The 13,984-nt window shown below is 48.0% G+C and overlaps 1 protein-coding gene across 1 annotated transcript in view; it reads left to right on the forward strand.

Moving 5' to 3' along the window:
- Nucleotides 1-13,984, forward strand: part of IL31RA (interleukin 31 receptor A) — an 88,098-nt gene that overhangs the window by 52,847 nt on the left and 21,267 nt on the right. The gene's annotated exons all lie outside the window — the stretch shown is intronic.

Consider the following 13,984-nt stretch of genomic DNA (forward strand, 5'->3'; position numbering starts at 1 on the left):
TCCCTGTTTAATCCCTTTGGTTCTAGGGTCTGTAATGTGTAAATCCAGTATGCTTCCCTCCTTTGAAGCATTTTAGTACGGTTTTGGCCCCTTCTAGGGATATCTACCTGTTCTAGAACCTGGAACCGGAGTTGGGAAATGCTATGATTCTTTTCGGAAAAGTGATGTGGGAGGGGGAGGTGCTTCTTGTTACATCGGATGGTGGACTTATGTTGGGCCACTCTATCCCTCACTGTTTGTGTGGTCTCGCCCACATAGGCCAAACCGCAAGGGCATTTGATAAGATAGACCACGAATGTGGACTCACAGGTGTAGAAGCTTTTTATGGGGATGGCCTTACCAGTTTGTGGGTGAAAAACAGAGGGACCCTTTTGTACATTACTACACTTGAGACAGTTCAGGCAGGGAAATGTACCACGTCTCTGAGTTTGTAGGAAAGTTTGCTTAGGGACCACTATGCCTGGGCCTACATCTGCCTTGACTAACCTATCCTTAAGGTTCCTAGCTCGCTTGAAGCATGACAGGAAAGGCACTTTGAACTCTGGAATTTTCGGGTAGCTTTTGGTTAAGATGTTCCAGTGTCTCCTAATGGTGGACTGTACTAGGCCAGAGAAAGGGTGGAAAGTAGAGACGAAGGGGATTCTTTTTTGATTATCCTTGGGTAGACAGCACTGTTTGTCCCGGCGGAAGAACAAGTTTGGTGGAAGCGGGGACGATCACTTTTCCCAACGCGCCTCCCTCACAGCTAGACTCTTGTACTTGTGCCAGTTGTTGGAAAATACTCCTTTGGGGGGTATGTGGACCCCACTGTTTTAGAATCTTATTAGAGGGCTACCTGATGAGAAGACTTCCGAACTCTTTCAGCACGTTCATTCCCAAGGTGATGGCGGGTCCATTACTTCTCCCTTGGTCAGTATCACACCTTTCTGTCCCATGTTTCTCCGCAGATAGACACTTGCATCTATGGGCAGTTGGTTGTCCGCCATTAACTTTATCACAGGGCCCCATTCAGGCCACTTTGCTCCAGGAAAATGTCACCGGAAGTAAAGCCCCCGTCTCACATAGCGAGATCGCTAGCGAGATCGCTGCTGAGTCACAAGTTTTGTGACGCAACAGCGACCTCAGTAGCGATCTCGCTGTGTGTGACACGTACCAGCGACCAGGCCCCTGCTGCGAGATCGCTGGTCGTGTCGGAATGGCCTGGACCTTTTTTTGGTCGTTGAGGTCCCGCTGACATCGCTGAATCGGTGTGTGTGACACCGATCCAGCGATGTCTTCACTGGTAACCAGGGTAAACATCGGGTTACTAAGCGCAGGGCCGCGCTTAGTAACCCGATGTTTACCCTGGTTACCAGCGTAAATGTAAAAAAAAACAAACACTACATACTCGCCTTCTGATGTCCGTCAGGTCCCTTGCCGTCCGCTTCCCTCTCTGACTGACTGCCGGCCATAAAGTGAGAGCACAGCACAGCAGTGACGTCACCGCTGCGCTCTGCTCTCACTGTACGGCGGCACTCAGTCAGAGCAGGAAGTGGACGGCAAGGGACCTGACGGACATCAGATGGTGAGTATGTAGTGTTTGTTTTTTTTGGTAACCAGGGTAAACATCGGGTTACTAAGCGCGGCCCTGCGCTTAGTAACCCGATGTTTACCCTGGTTACCCGGGTGCTGCAGGGGGACTTCGGCATCGTTGAAGACAGTTTCAACGATGCCGAAGTCGTTCCCCTGATCGTTGGTCGCTGGAGAGAGCTGTCTGTGTGACAGCTCCCCAGCGACCACACAACGACTTACCAACGATCACGGCCAGGTCGTATCGCTGCTCGTGATCGTTGGTAAATCGCTATGTGAGACGGGGCCTTAAGCCTCTGGCATCGTGGTCACCTGCGAGCCTGTGTCTACTAGGCATCGCACTGCACGTCTGTCTATCTCTGTCCATATCAGGAGGCATGTTGACACTAAGCTTGTGGGACTTCCACTACACTTCCTCACCTGTTTTGGCTCCGGGCGACGTCCCCCTGCTCAGAGCCCTCTAGTTTAACGGGTGTCGAGACGTCACTCTTCCTCGGCGGGTGCACTCCCGTGCGATATGTCCGCTCTCCCCGCAGTTGTAACAAGTGATAAGTCTCGGCCGGTGAAACATTCTGGAGTCACGGCGGAGCTCCGGGCCTTCCCTGCTTTCTGATGAATTACTGATAACCTCTGTTTTCTTTCTTTATGTCAGCCAGTTCTACTTTCACACTCACAAGTTCTCTCCTAATTTCTTCCACCCATTGGGGGTCAGCAATGGCGTTTGCAGACACCCCCACGCTCTGGACCTTCGCCACCAGGACTGTCACCCTCTGCTCCTATTCATGCATGCGTGCCTCACTCCCTACTTCAGGGAAAGTTATTTGGGGGTTTACCGGTACACGTTCTCACAGGGCTTGTTTTGTCAGCACGTCTCGCAAACCAATCACTAGGAGGTCTCGTAACATTATGTCTGTGGGTCCTAATCCCAAGCCGTCTTTTCTAATAATCGCAGTGTGTAGCTCTTGTAATGCATTCATATATTGGGTTACAGTCTTCCCCTCCCTCTACATTCTACTAAAAAGACGTGTTCTCAGTTCCCCTACGTCTGTGGGGTCTCCGTGAGTTTCCTCCAAGATCTGCAACACCTTATTAAAGGTATCCCAATCTCAGGGGGTCCGTAACATAATTGAATCCCTGGCTTCTCCGTCCAGTGCCATAATAGCCACCTCAGCCTCCAGCGCAGGGGTTATGGGGTGCATTCTCATCATGCCTCTAAGGGTACTGTCACACAGTGCAATTTTGATCGCTACGACGGTACGATTCGTGACGTTCTAGCGATATTGTTACGATCTCGCAGTGTCTGACACGCTACTGCGATCAGGGACCCTGCTGAGAATCGTACGTCGTAGCAGATCGTTTGAAACTTTCTTTCGTCGCTGGATCTCCCGCTGTCATCGCTGGATCGTTGTGTGTGACAGCGATCCAGCGATGCGTTCGCTGGTAACCAGGGTAAACATCGGGTTACTAAGCGCAGGGCCGCGCTTAGTAACCCGATGTTTACCGTGGTTACCAGCGTAAAAGTAAAAAAAAAAAAAACGTACATACTCACCATCTGATGTCCGTCAGGTCCCTTGCCGTCTGCTTCCCGCTCTGACTGTCTGCCGGCCGGAAAGTGAGAGCAGATCACAGCGGTGACGTCACCGCTGCGCTCTGCTCTCACTGTACGGCGGCACTCAGTCAGAGCGGGAAGCGGACGGCAAGGGACCTGACGGACATCAGATGGTGAGTATGTACGGTTTGTTTTTTTTACTTTTACGCTGGTAACCACGGTAAACATTGGGTTACTAAGCGCGGCCCTGCGCTTAGTAACCCGATGTTTACCCTGGTTACCAGCGAACCTCGGCATCGTTGGTCGCTGGAGAGCGGTCTGTGTGACAGCTCCCCAGCGACCATACAACGACTTACCAACGATCACGGCCAGATCGTATCGCTGATCGTGATCGTTGGTAAATCGTTATGTGAGACGGTACCCTAAGGCATTCAGTCCAGCTCCAGAGCATAGTGTTGTTCCCCATAAATTTGGGCAAATTACTCAGCATGGCCCCCAGGGAAAGGCTGGTCCTGGGGCCACCCCCAACTGCTTGATCTGCCACCTGCATGCTATTGGACTGCATCCTGCCGACTACGCCAAATGTAGGATGATAACAGATGCGTGGGATGCAGTGACACACAGGAGACAAAGCAAGGGTTAACAGGGATTTTATGTAACCGAATAATAAAATCAAGCTGGGTGGTATTAATATAAAGGAAACAACAGTTCAACTTATCAGTCTCTGGGCCTTGGTAAGAGGTGGCTGGAATATGCCTCGGTGGCGCCGCAGACGGTGCGAGAAGTCTCCAATCCGGTACCGCACAAAGGCGATGCACTTGATCTTTGCGGTGGTGAATCCTCCGGGTCCTTCAGCATGTGGTCTCCTGATCCGGGCACGAGATGTTGTAGAGATGTTGGTCAGCGGCACAGCGGACGTAGCAAACAGTTCAGCAGACAAGGCCGCAGAGGCAGGATGCTGTCCAGCGGTCGCGGCCACAGGAACAGGCCGACACTCAGTAGGCACCACAGGGATAGGACTGAGCGGTGCCTCTACGGTGTTGAGCAGAACGATGCTCTGAAGTCCGTACTGGTCACTGTACGGTGCGGGGATCTCTTCGGGCTCTGTGTCGTCAGTCGGGATGGCACTGTGTTGTGATTCGGTTATTTGGTTCCCCCAGTGGTCGCTTGTGGTACTGGTGTCTTGTGAGCTTTTCACCTGTTTCTATCAGGATGTGGGAGTTTCCTATTTAGCCTTGTTCCTCAGTCATTCCAATGCCGGCCATCAATGTAACCAGAGTCTTTCTGTTGCATGTACCTGCTCCCAGTCTGCTGACCAGCTAAGTTGGACATTTCTGTCCTTAGTCTTTTTTTGTATCTTTGTCCAGTTTGCAGTTATGTGATTCTCTGCAGCTGGAAGCTCTTGTGGGCTGAAATTGCCACTCCGGTGCCATGAGTTGGCACATGAGTTTAAGGTAATTTCAGGATGGTATTTGATAGGGTTTTGTAGCTGACTGCGAAGTCCACTATTGTATCCTTCTGCTATCTAGTTAGTGGGCCTCGCTGTGCTAAATCTGCTTTCATACTACGTTTGTCTTTTCATCTTAACTCACCGTTATTATATGTGGGGGGCTACTATCTCCTGTGGGGGATTTTCCTCTGGAGGCAAGCCAGGACTGTGTTTCATCTACCAGGGGTAGTTAGTTCTCCGGCTGGTGCGAGACGTCTAGCGAAAACGTAGGTACGTTCCCTGGCTACTATTAGTTGTGTGTATAGGTTTAGCATCGCGGTCAGCTCTAGTTTCCATCACCCGAGAGCTTGTCCGTTTTTTCTATGCTTCTGATGTTCCCCTGCCATTGGGAACCATAACAGTATGGCCGGCCTACATGTTTAATCTATGGGCTGAAGTAGGAGAGAAAAGGAACTGTGTGGAATTTTTATTTTTTTTTTTCCTCTGAAGTTGCACTCCAGCTCTAATTGCAGTCTCCTGCTTTCCTCTCCTCTTAACCCCTGAATGGCTCAGATTTTATCTGTTGAAATATGGATCTCTAGAGTCTGGCTACAAATTTGAATAATCTTGCTGCTAAAGTTCAGAATATACAAGATTTTGTTATACATGCTCCTCGGTCTGAACCTAAGATTCCTTTACCAGAGTTTTTCTCCAGAGATCGATCTTGTTTTCTGAATTTTAAACACAATTGTAAATTGTTTCTTTCTCTGAGATCTCACTCTGCTGGAGATCCTGCACAGCAGGTTAAAATTGTGATTTCATTATTGCGGGGTGACCCTCAAAATTGGGCATTTTCATTGGCACCAGGGGATCCTGCGTTGCTTAGTGTGGATGCGTTTTTTCTGGCCTTAGGGTTACTTTATGAGGAACCTAATTTAGAGATTCAGGCTGAAAAGGCCTTGATAGCCCTCTCTCAGGGGCAAGATGAAGCCGAAATATATTGCCAGAAATTTCGAAAATGGTCTGTGCTTACTCAGTGGAATGAGTGCGCTCTGGCGGCAAATTTCAGAGAAGGGCTCTCTGATGCCGTAAAAGACGTCATGGTGGGGTTTCCTACGCCTACGGGTCTGAATGAGTCCATGACAATGGCTATTCAGATTGATCGGCGTTTACGGGAACGCAAACCTGTGCATCATTTAGCGGTGTCTTCTGAGAAAGCACCAGAGAGTATGCAATGTGATAGTTTTCTGTCCAGAAGCGAACGACAGAATTATAGGCGCAAAAATCGGTTGTGCTTCTATTGTGGGAATTCAACTCATGTTATATCAGCATGCTCAAAACGAACAAACAAAGTTGCTAAATCCTCTGCTATTGGCACTTTGCAGTCCAAGTTTATTTTGTCTGTGACTTTAATTTGTTCGTTATCTTCTATTGTCGCGGATGCTTATGTGGATTCTGGTGCCGCTTTGAGTCTTATGGATTGGTCCTTTGCCAGGCGCTGTGGGTTTGATCTAGAGCCTCTGGAAGTCCCTATACCTTTAAAGGGTATTGATTCTACACCATTGGCTAGTAATAAACCACAATACTGGACACAAGTGACTATGTGTATGACTCCAGACCATCAGGAGGTGATTCGCTTCCTTGTGTTTAATCTACATGATGTATTAGTGCTGGGATTGCCATGGTTGCAAACCCATAACCCAGTCCTTGACTGGAAAACAATGTCTGTACTAAGCTGGGGATGTCAGGGAAATCATGGGGGCGCACCTTTGGTTTCCATTGCTTCATCTATTCCCTCTGAGATCCCGGCTTTTTTGTCTGATTATTGTGATGTTTTTGAGGAGTCTACTCTTAATTCTCTTCCCCCTCACAGAGATTGTGATTGCGCCATAGATTTGATTCCTGGCAGTAAATTTCCTAAGGGTCGTTTATTCAATCTGTCTGTACCTGAACATGCTGCTATGCGAGAGTATATTAGGGAGTCCTTGGAAAAAGGACATATTCGTCCTTCTTCGTCTCCTTTAGGAGCAGGGTTCTTTTTTGTGGCCAAAAGAGATGGTTCTTTGAGACCTTGTATTGATTATAGACTCTTAAATAAGATCACAGTCAAATATCAGTATCCTTTGCCATTGCTGACAGATTTATTTGCTCGCATTAAGGGAGCTAAGTGGTTCTCTAAGATTGATCTTCGTGGTGCGTATAATTTGGTGCGAATTAAGCAGGGGGATGAGTGGAAAACCGCATTTAATACGCCCGAGGGCCATTTTGAGTATTTGGTAATGCCTTTTGGTTTGTCAAATGCCCCTTCGGTCTTTCAGTCCTTTATGCACAATATTTTCCGTGAATATCTGGATAAATTCATGGTTGTGTATCTGGATGACGTTTTGATTTTTTCGGATGACTGGGAGTCTCATGTTCAACAGGTTAGGAAGGTATTTCAGGTTTTGCGGACCAATTCTCTGTTTGTAAAGGGTTCAAAGTGCGTATTTGGGGTTCAGAAGATTTCTTTTCTGGGGTACATTTTTTCCCCTTCTTCTATTGAGATGGATCCCGTTAAGGTTCGGGCAATTTGTGACTGGACGCAGCCGACTTCTCTTAAGAGCCTTCAGAAATTTTTGGGCTTTGCTAATTTTTATCGTCGATTCATAACTGGTTTTTCTAGCGTGGTCAAGCCTTTGACTGATTTGACTAAAAAAGGTGCTGATGTTGCCGATTGGTCTCCTGTTGCTCTGGAGGCCTTTCGAGAGCTTAAGCGCCGCTTTTCTTCTGCCCCTGTGTTGCGCCAGCCTGATGTTTCACTTCCTTTTCAGGTGGAAGTTGATGCTTCCGAGATTGGAGCTGGGGCGGTTTTGTCACAGAAAAGTTCAGATGGTTCAGTGATGAGACCTTGTGCGTTCTTTTCTCGAAAATTTTCACCCGCCGAGCGAAACTATGATGTTGGTAATCGGGAGCTTTTGGCGATGAAATGGGCATTCGAGGAGTGGCGTCATTGGCTTGAGGGTGCTAGACATCAGGTGGTGGTCTTGACTGATCACAAGAATTTGATTTATCTTGAGTCGGCCAGACGTCTGAATCCTAGACAGGCACGCTGGTCGTTGTTTTTCTCTCGGTTTAATTTTGTGGTCTCGTATCTGCCAGGTTCTAAAAATGTGAAGGCAGATGCCCTTTCTAGGAGTTTTGAACCTGATTTCCCTGGTGATTCTAAACCTACGGGTATCCTTAAGGATGGGGTGATATTGTCTGCTGTCTCCCCTGACCTGCGACGTGCTTTACAAGAGTTTCAGGCGGATCGGCCTGATCGTTGTCCGCCTGGTAGATTGTTTGTGCCGGATGAGTGGACCAGTAGAGTCATCTCGGAGGTTCATTCTTCTGCGTTGGCAGGTCATCCGGGAATTTTTGGTACCAGGGAATTGGTGGCTAGGTCCTTCTGGTGGCCTTCCCTGTCTCGGGACGTGCATACTTTTGTGCAGTCTTGTGATGTTTGTGCTCGGGCCAAGCCTTGTTGTTCTCGGGCTAGTGGATTGTTGTTGTCCTTGCCTATTCCTAAGAGGCCTTGGACACACATCTCGATGGATTTTATTTCTGATCTCCCTGTTTCTCAGAAAATGTCTGTCATCTGGGTGGTGTGTGACCGTTTTTCTAAGATGGTTCATTTGGTGCCTTTGCCCAAGTTGCCTTCCTCATCTGAGTTGGTGCCTCTGTTTTTTCAGAATGTGGTTCGGTTGCATGGTATCCCGGAGAATATAGTTTCTGACAGGGGATCTCAGTTTGTGTCCAGATTTTGGCGGGCGTTTTGTGCCAGGATGGGCATTGATTTGTCTTTTTCGTCTGCATTTCATCCCCAGACGAATGGCCAGACGGAGCGTACTAATCAGACCTTGGAGACTTGTCATGATTCCCCAATGGCATGGGAACATCAGAAACACAAAAATAACAGACTAGCTCTCGGGTGATGGAAACTCAAGCTGACCGTGACCTAAATCTACCACACAACTAACAGTAGCCAGGAAGCATTCCTACGGCTGCCTAGATGCCATGCGCCAGCCGGAGAACTAACTACGCCTGGAAGAGGAAGGAACAGACCTGGCTTACCTCTAGAGAAATTCCCCAAAGATGATAGTAGCCCCCACGTATATTAACGGTGAGTTCAGAGGAAAAGACATACACAGTATGAAGGTAGATTTAGCAAAGCAAGGTCCACTTACTAGATAGAGGAAGGATACAAAAGAGGACTTCACGGTCAGCTGAAAAACCCTTTAAAAAAACCCATCCTGAAATTACTTTAAGACTCCTGTGTCAACTCATGACACAGGAGTGGCAATTTCAGTCCACAAGAGCTTCCAGTAACAGGAAATGACAAAACTGTAAACTGGACAAGAAAAACAAAACAATAAGGACAAGAGTCCACTTAGCTGATCAGCAGACTAGTAGCAGGAACATGCAACTGAATGACTCAGGTTACAATGATGACCGGCAAGGAAGTGACTGGAGAGCAAGGCTAAATAGGGAACTCCCAAAACTGATGGAAGCAGGTGAGCTGAGGCAGAAAAGCACACACAAGTCTCCAGTACCACCAGCCACCACCAGGGGAGCCAAAAAGCGGATCACAACAGAGACTTATTTGAGGTGTTTTGTGTCTGCTGATCAGGATGATTGGGTCACCTTTTTGCCGTTGGCGGAGTTTGCCCTTAATAATCGGGCCAGTTCTGCCACTTTGGTTTCCCCTTTCTTTTGCAATTCGGGGTTCCATCCTCGTTTTTCATCTGGTCAGGTGGAATCTTCGGATTGTCCTGGAGTGGATACTGTGGTGGACAGGTTGCATCGTATTTGGGGTCAGGTGGTGGACAATTTAAAGTTGTCCCAGGAGAGGACTCAGCATTTTGCTAATCGCCATCGTCGTGTTGGTCCTCGTCTTCGTGTTGGGGACTTGGTGTGGTTGTCTTCCCGTTTTGTCCCTATGAGGGTCTCTTCTCCTAAGTTTAAGCCTCGGTTCATCGGTCCTTATAAGATTTTGGAAATTCTTAACCCTGTGTCTTTTCGTTTGGACCTCCCAGCATCCTTTGCTATCCATAATGTTTTCCATCGGTCGTTATTGCGGAGGTATGAGGTGCCAGTTGTGCCTTCTGTTGAGCCTCCTGCTCCTGTGCTGGTTGAGGGTGAGTTGGAGTACGTGGTGGAGAAAATCTTGGACTCCCGGGTTTCCAGACGGAGACTTCAATATCTGGTTAAGTGGAAGGGCTACGGTCAGGAGGATAATTCTTGGGTTTCAGCTTCAGATGTTCATGCCTCTGATTTGGTCCGTGCCTTTCATAGGGCTCATCCGGATCGTCCTGGTGGTTCTTGTGAGGGTTCGGTGCCCCCTCCTTAAGGGGGGGTACTGTTGTGATTCGGTTATTTGGTTCCCACAGTGGTCGCTTGTGGTACTGGTGTCTTGTGAGCTTTTCACCTGTTTCTATCAGGATGTGGGAGTTTCCTATTTAGCCTTGTTCCTCAGTCATTCCAATGCCGGCCATCAATGTAACCAGAGTCTTTTTGTTGCATGTACCTGCTCCCAGTCTGCTGACCAGCTAAGTTGGACATTTCTGTCCTTAGTCTTTTTTTGTATCTTTGTCCAGTTTGCAGTTATGTGATTCTCTGCAGCTGGAAGCTCTTGTGGGCTGAAATTTCCACTCCGGTGCCATGAGTTGGCACATGAGTTTAAGGTAATTTCAGGATGGTATTTGATAGGGTTTTGTAGCTGACTGCGAAGTCCACTATTGTATCCTTCTGCTATCTAGTTAGTGGGCCTCGCTGTGCTAAATCTGCTTTCATACTACGTTTGTCTTTTCATCTTAACTCACCGTTATTATATGTGGGGGGCTACTATCTCCTGTGGGGGATTTTCCTCTGGAGGCAAGCCAGGACTGTGTTTCATCTACCAGGGGTAGTTAGTTCTCCGGCTGGTGCGAGACGTCTAGCGAAAACGTAGGTACGTTCCCTGGCTACTATTAGTTGTGTGTATAGGTTTAGCATCGCGGTCAGCTCTAGTTTCCATCACCCAAGAGCTTGTCCGTTTTTTCTATGCTTCTGATGTTCCCCTGCCATTGGGAACCATAACAGCACTGCTAACCGAGTGAGAAGACCCGGATAGCTCATGTGGGTAAGTCGAGAGGGAGTCATCCGTCTCTGTGTTCTCACGCTGATTCCCCGACAACAGCCCTGTCTTCCCGCACACAACGCTATTTAAGTCGGACCCACCCCCATGAGTCAGGTGTCCTGAACTGCTTCGGTCGGAAATCTCTCACCCCCGGAATAATGGTGACAGCCCCGACAGTTCCAGTCCAGACACCAAGAGGGACCGTTAGCCTGGCTCTCCTCCCTACAACTGTAATATACATATAACATGTAGTAATATCTGTCACAGTTAGTCATAGTAATGATGGGTGTGATGGGTAAATGTGTGTTTTTATTTTGCGTGAATGTAGTCAATATGTTTATATCTATGCACTATCTAGGCACGTGCTCTGAACGTGATTGGATAGCTCTCCAGCATGTAGAGCCGGCGTTAGGGGCAGGCAGACTAGGCTCTGCTCCTCCAGGGCTCCCCAGCCAGTTAATAGTGCAGTGATGGCGAACCTATGACACGCGTGTCAGTGCTGACACGCGTAGTCATTTTCAGTGACACGCCGGCCGCGGCCCCATAGAAATTGCTTCTTTCCCAGGGTCTGAAGGATAGGAAACTCTCCTTCAGGCCCTGGGAACCATATTAATGTGTAAAATAAAGAATTAAAATAAAAAATACAGGTAGTCCTCGACTTATGACGTTGATCCGTTCTTACGCGTCGTCGTAAACCGAATTTCGACGTAAGTCGAACCATACGTTCATACAGTACTGTACCATAATAAAAGTACAGTGCTGCCTATCCAAACACCTATCCTAACACAGTACCCTATATAATTTACAGTAAAATATTGTGCAGTACAGTACGTTTAATAATGAAGTACAGTACAGTACTACTGTACTGTACTGTAAGTGCTGTAACAGGTAATAAACAGTGTACTGTACAGTACTGTAATAAACAAAGATAACAATTCCAAAGAGAGAATAGGCTTATTGGGAGGAATCAGCAGAAGGTGTTGGAGATACTGGGGCAGGTGAGTCAAGAGGGGCAGGGGAGTCAAGAGGGGCAGGAGAGGTAGAGGGTACAGGTACAGGATCTGTTGCAGGCCTCTCTGCCTTCTTGAAGTACTGCTGAAGGTTAGTTTGGAAGGAGACCATCTTCTTCTCCTCCAAGATCTCCTTGTAACACCTAAGGGAATCCATGACTCCTCTGGCAACCCTAGTGTACCTTTCCATGTTGGGATCCTCAGCCTCAAACTTTGACAATCCTTCCTGTATCAGGGCAAAACCTCCTGCCAAGCCCTGCCTTGTAAATCTCGTACGTTCTGGGGTTGGTATGTCTTCCTCTTCCTCTATCATCTGCTTCTCCAGTTGCATAAGGTCCTCAGCAGATAACTCCTCTCCATGAGATGCCAGTAGCTCTGTGACATCATCCTCCTCCACCTCCAGATTCATTGTCTTACTCATATTCAACAACGTTCTTTATGACACTAGTCACTGACTCTTGGACCTCTGTGACATCATTCACAAACTGGGGACACAGTTTTTTCCACACACCATTCATACTGGTCTGCTTAACCTCATCCCAGGAATCAGCAATGTTATTCACAGCATCAAGGATGTTGTATGTTTTCCAAAAGGCCTTTAGAGTCAAGTCCTTATTCTTTTCAGTTGCTGCTAAAGCATTACCAATGACCCTTCGGAGGTAGTAGGCCTTGAATGTAGCAATGACTCCTTGGTCCATAGGCTGTATTAGGGCAGTGGTATTAGGTGGAAGGTAAACCACCTTGACATTACGGTTAAAGTCATCCAGACGGGCAGGGTGTCCAGGGGCATTGTCCAGAATTAGCAACACCTTAAAGGGGATATCCTTGGAGGTACAATACCGCTCCACACCTGGCACAAAATGGTGGGTGAACCAGTCATCAAACACTGCGAGTGTCACCCATGCCTTCCTATTAGACTTCCAGATGACTGGTAGTTGACTCTTTGAAATGCCCTTGAGTGCCCTTGGATTCTCAGCCTGATACACCAGCATGGGCTTCAGTTTGTAGTCGCCAGCAGCATTGCCCCCAAGTAGCAAAGTCAGTCTCTCCTTGCCGACTTTATGACCTGGTGCTGACCTCTCCTCCTTGGCGATGTACGTACGGTTAGGCAAACGTTTCCAAAACAAGCCTGTCTCATCCACGTTGAACACTTGTTGAGCACAGTAACCACCCTCCTCAATTATCTCAGCCAATGCTTTAGGAAACTCAGTTGCTGCTTTCTCATCAGCACTAGCAGCTTCACCTTGCACTTTAATGTTATGGAAATTGGCACGATCCTTAAACCTCATAAACCAACCCCTACTCGCCACAAATTCTTCACTTTCACTTTCTTCCCCCTTATCTCTTTTCAACGCCTCAAACAGTCGCCTAGCCTTCTCCTGAATAACCATAAGGCTCACAGGGATACGGCGTTGATTTTGGTCTTCCAACCAAAGCACCAATAATCTTTCCATCTCAATAATAAGCCCACTCCGCTGCTTTGTTATCACTGTCGCTTTCATAGGAGCAGATCCTTTCACATGTTCAAGGATACGATCTTTATCCTTGATAATTGTAGCAACAGTCGAACGACTAAGTCCTAATGACCTGCCAACTTCTGTTGGCGTTTCCCCCTTATCAGATCGCCTTAGGATATCCACTTTCACCTCCATGGTGATGGCCTTCCTTTTCTTTGATTCACTGCTGGTGTCAGATGAGTCTACCTTGCGTTTGGGAGCCATAATGAAGTGTGTTATGGTGTGCAGGAGGCTCAGTTTCCTCTGTAACCGGGTACAGTGTACAGTAGTTCCGCCCCTGCACGTAGTTCGACTTACGACGCAAAACGTCGTAAGTCGGAATGAGGCGTCATATAAAGCGTCGTAAACACGAAACGACGTAACCCGAGACCGTCGTAAACCGAGGACTACCTGTATTGCTATACTCACCTCTCCGACGCAGCTTTGACCTCACCGAGGGAACCGGCAGCGTTGTTTGCTTAAAAATCGCGGTTTTCCTTCCTTACGTGAAGTCCCGGCTTGTGATTGGTCGCGTGCCGCCCATGTGGCCGCGACGCGACCAATCACAGCAAGCCGTGACGTAATTTTAGGTCCTTCAGGATTTTAAAATTACGTTCCGGCGTTGTGATTGGTTGCGTCGCGGTCACATGGGCGACGCGACCAATCACAAGCCGTGACGTCACGGGAGGCAGGAGACGCGCGCATTTTAAAATGCGCGCGTGTCCTGCCCAGGACTTCAAGTAAGGAAGTTAAAGCGCGAATTTTAAGCAAACAACGCTGCCGGTTCCCTCGCTG

The sequence above is a fragment of the Ranitomeya variabilis genome, chromosome 1 (genome assembly GCF_051348905.1).
Source record: "Ranitomeya variabilis isolate aRanVar5 chromosome 1, aRanVar5.hap1, whole genome shotgun sequence".
Lineage (NCBI taxonomy): Eukaryota > Metazoa > Chordata > Amphibia > Anura > Dendrobatidae > Ranitomeya > Ranitomeya variabilis.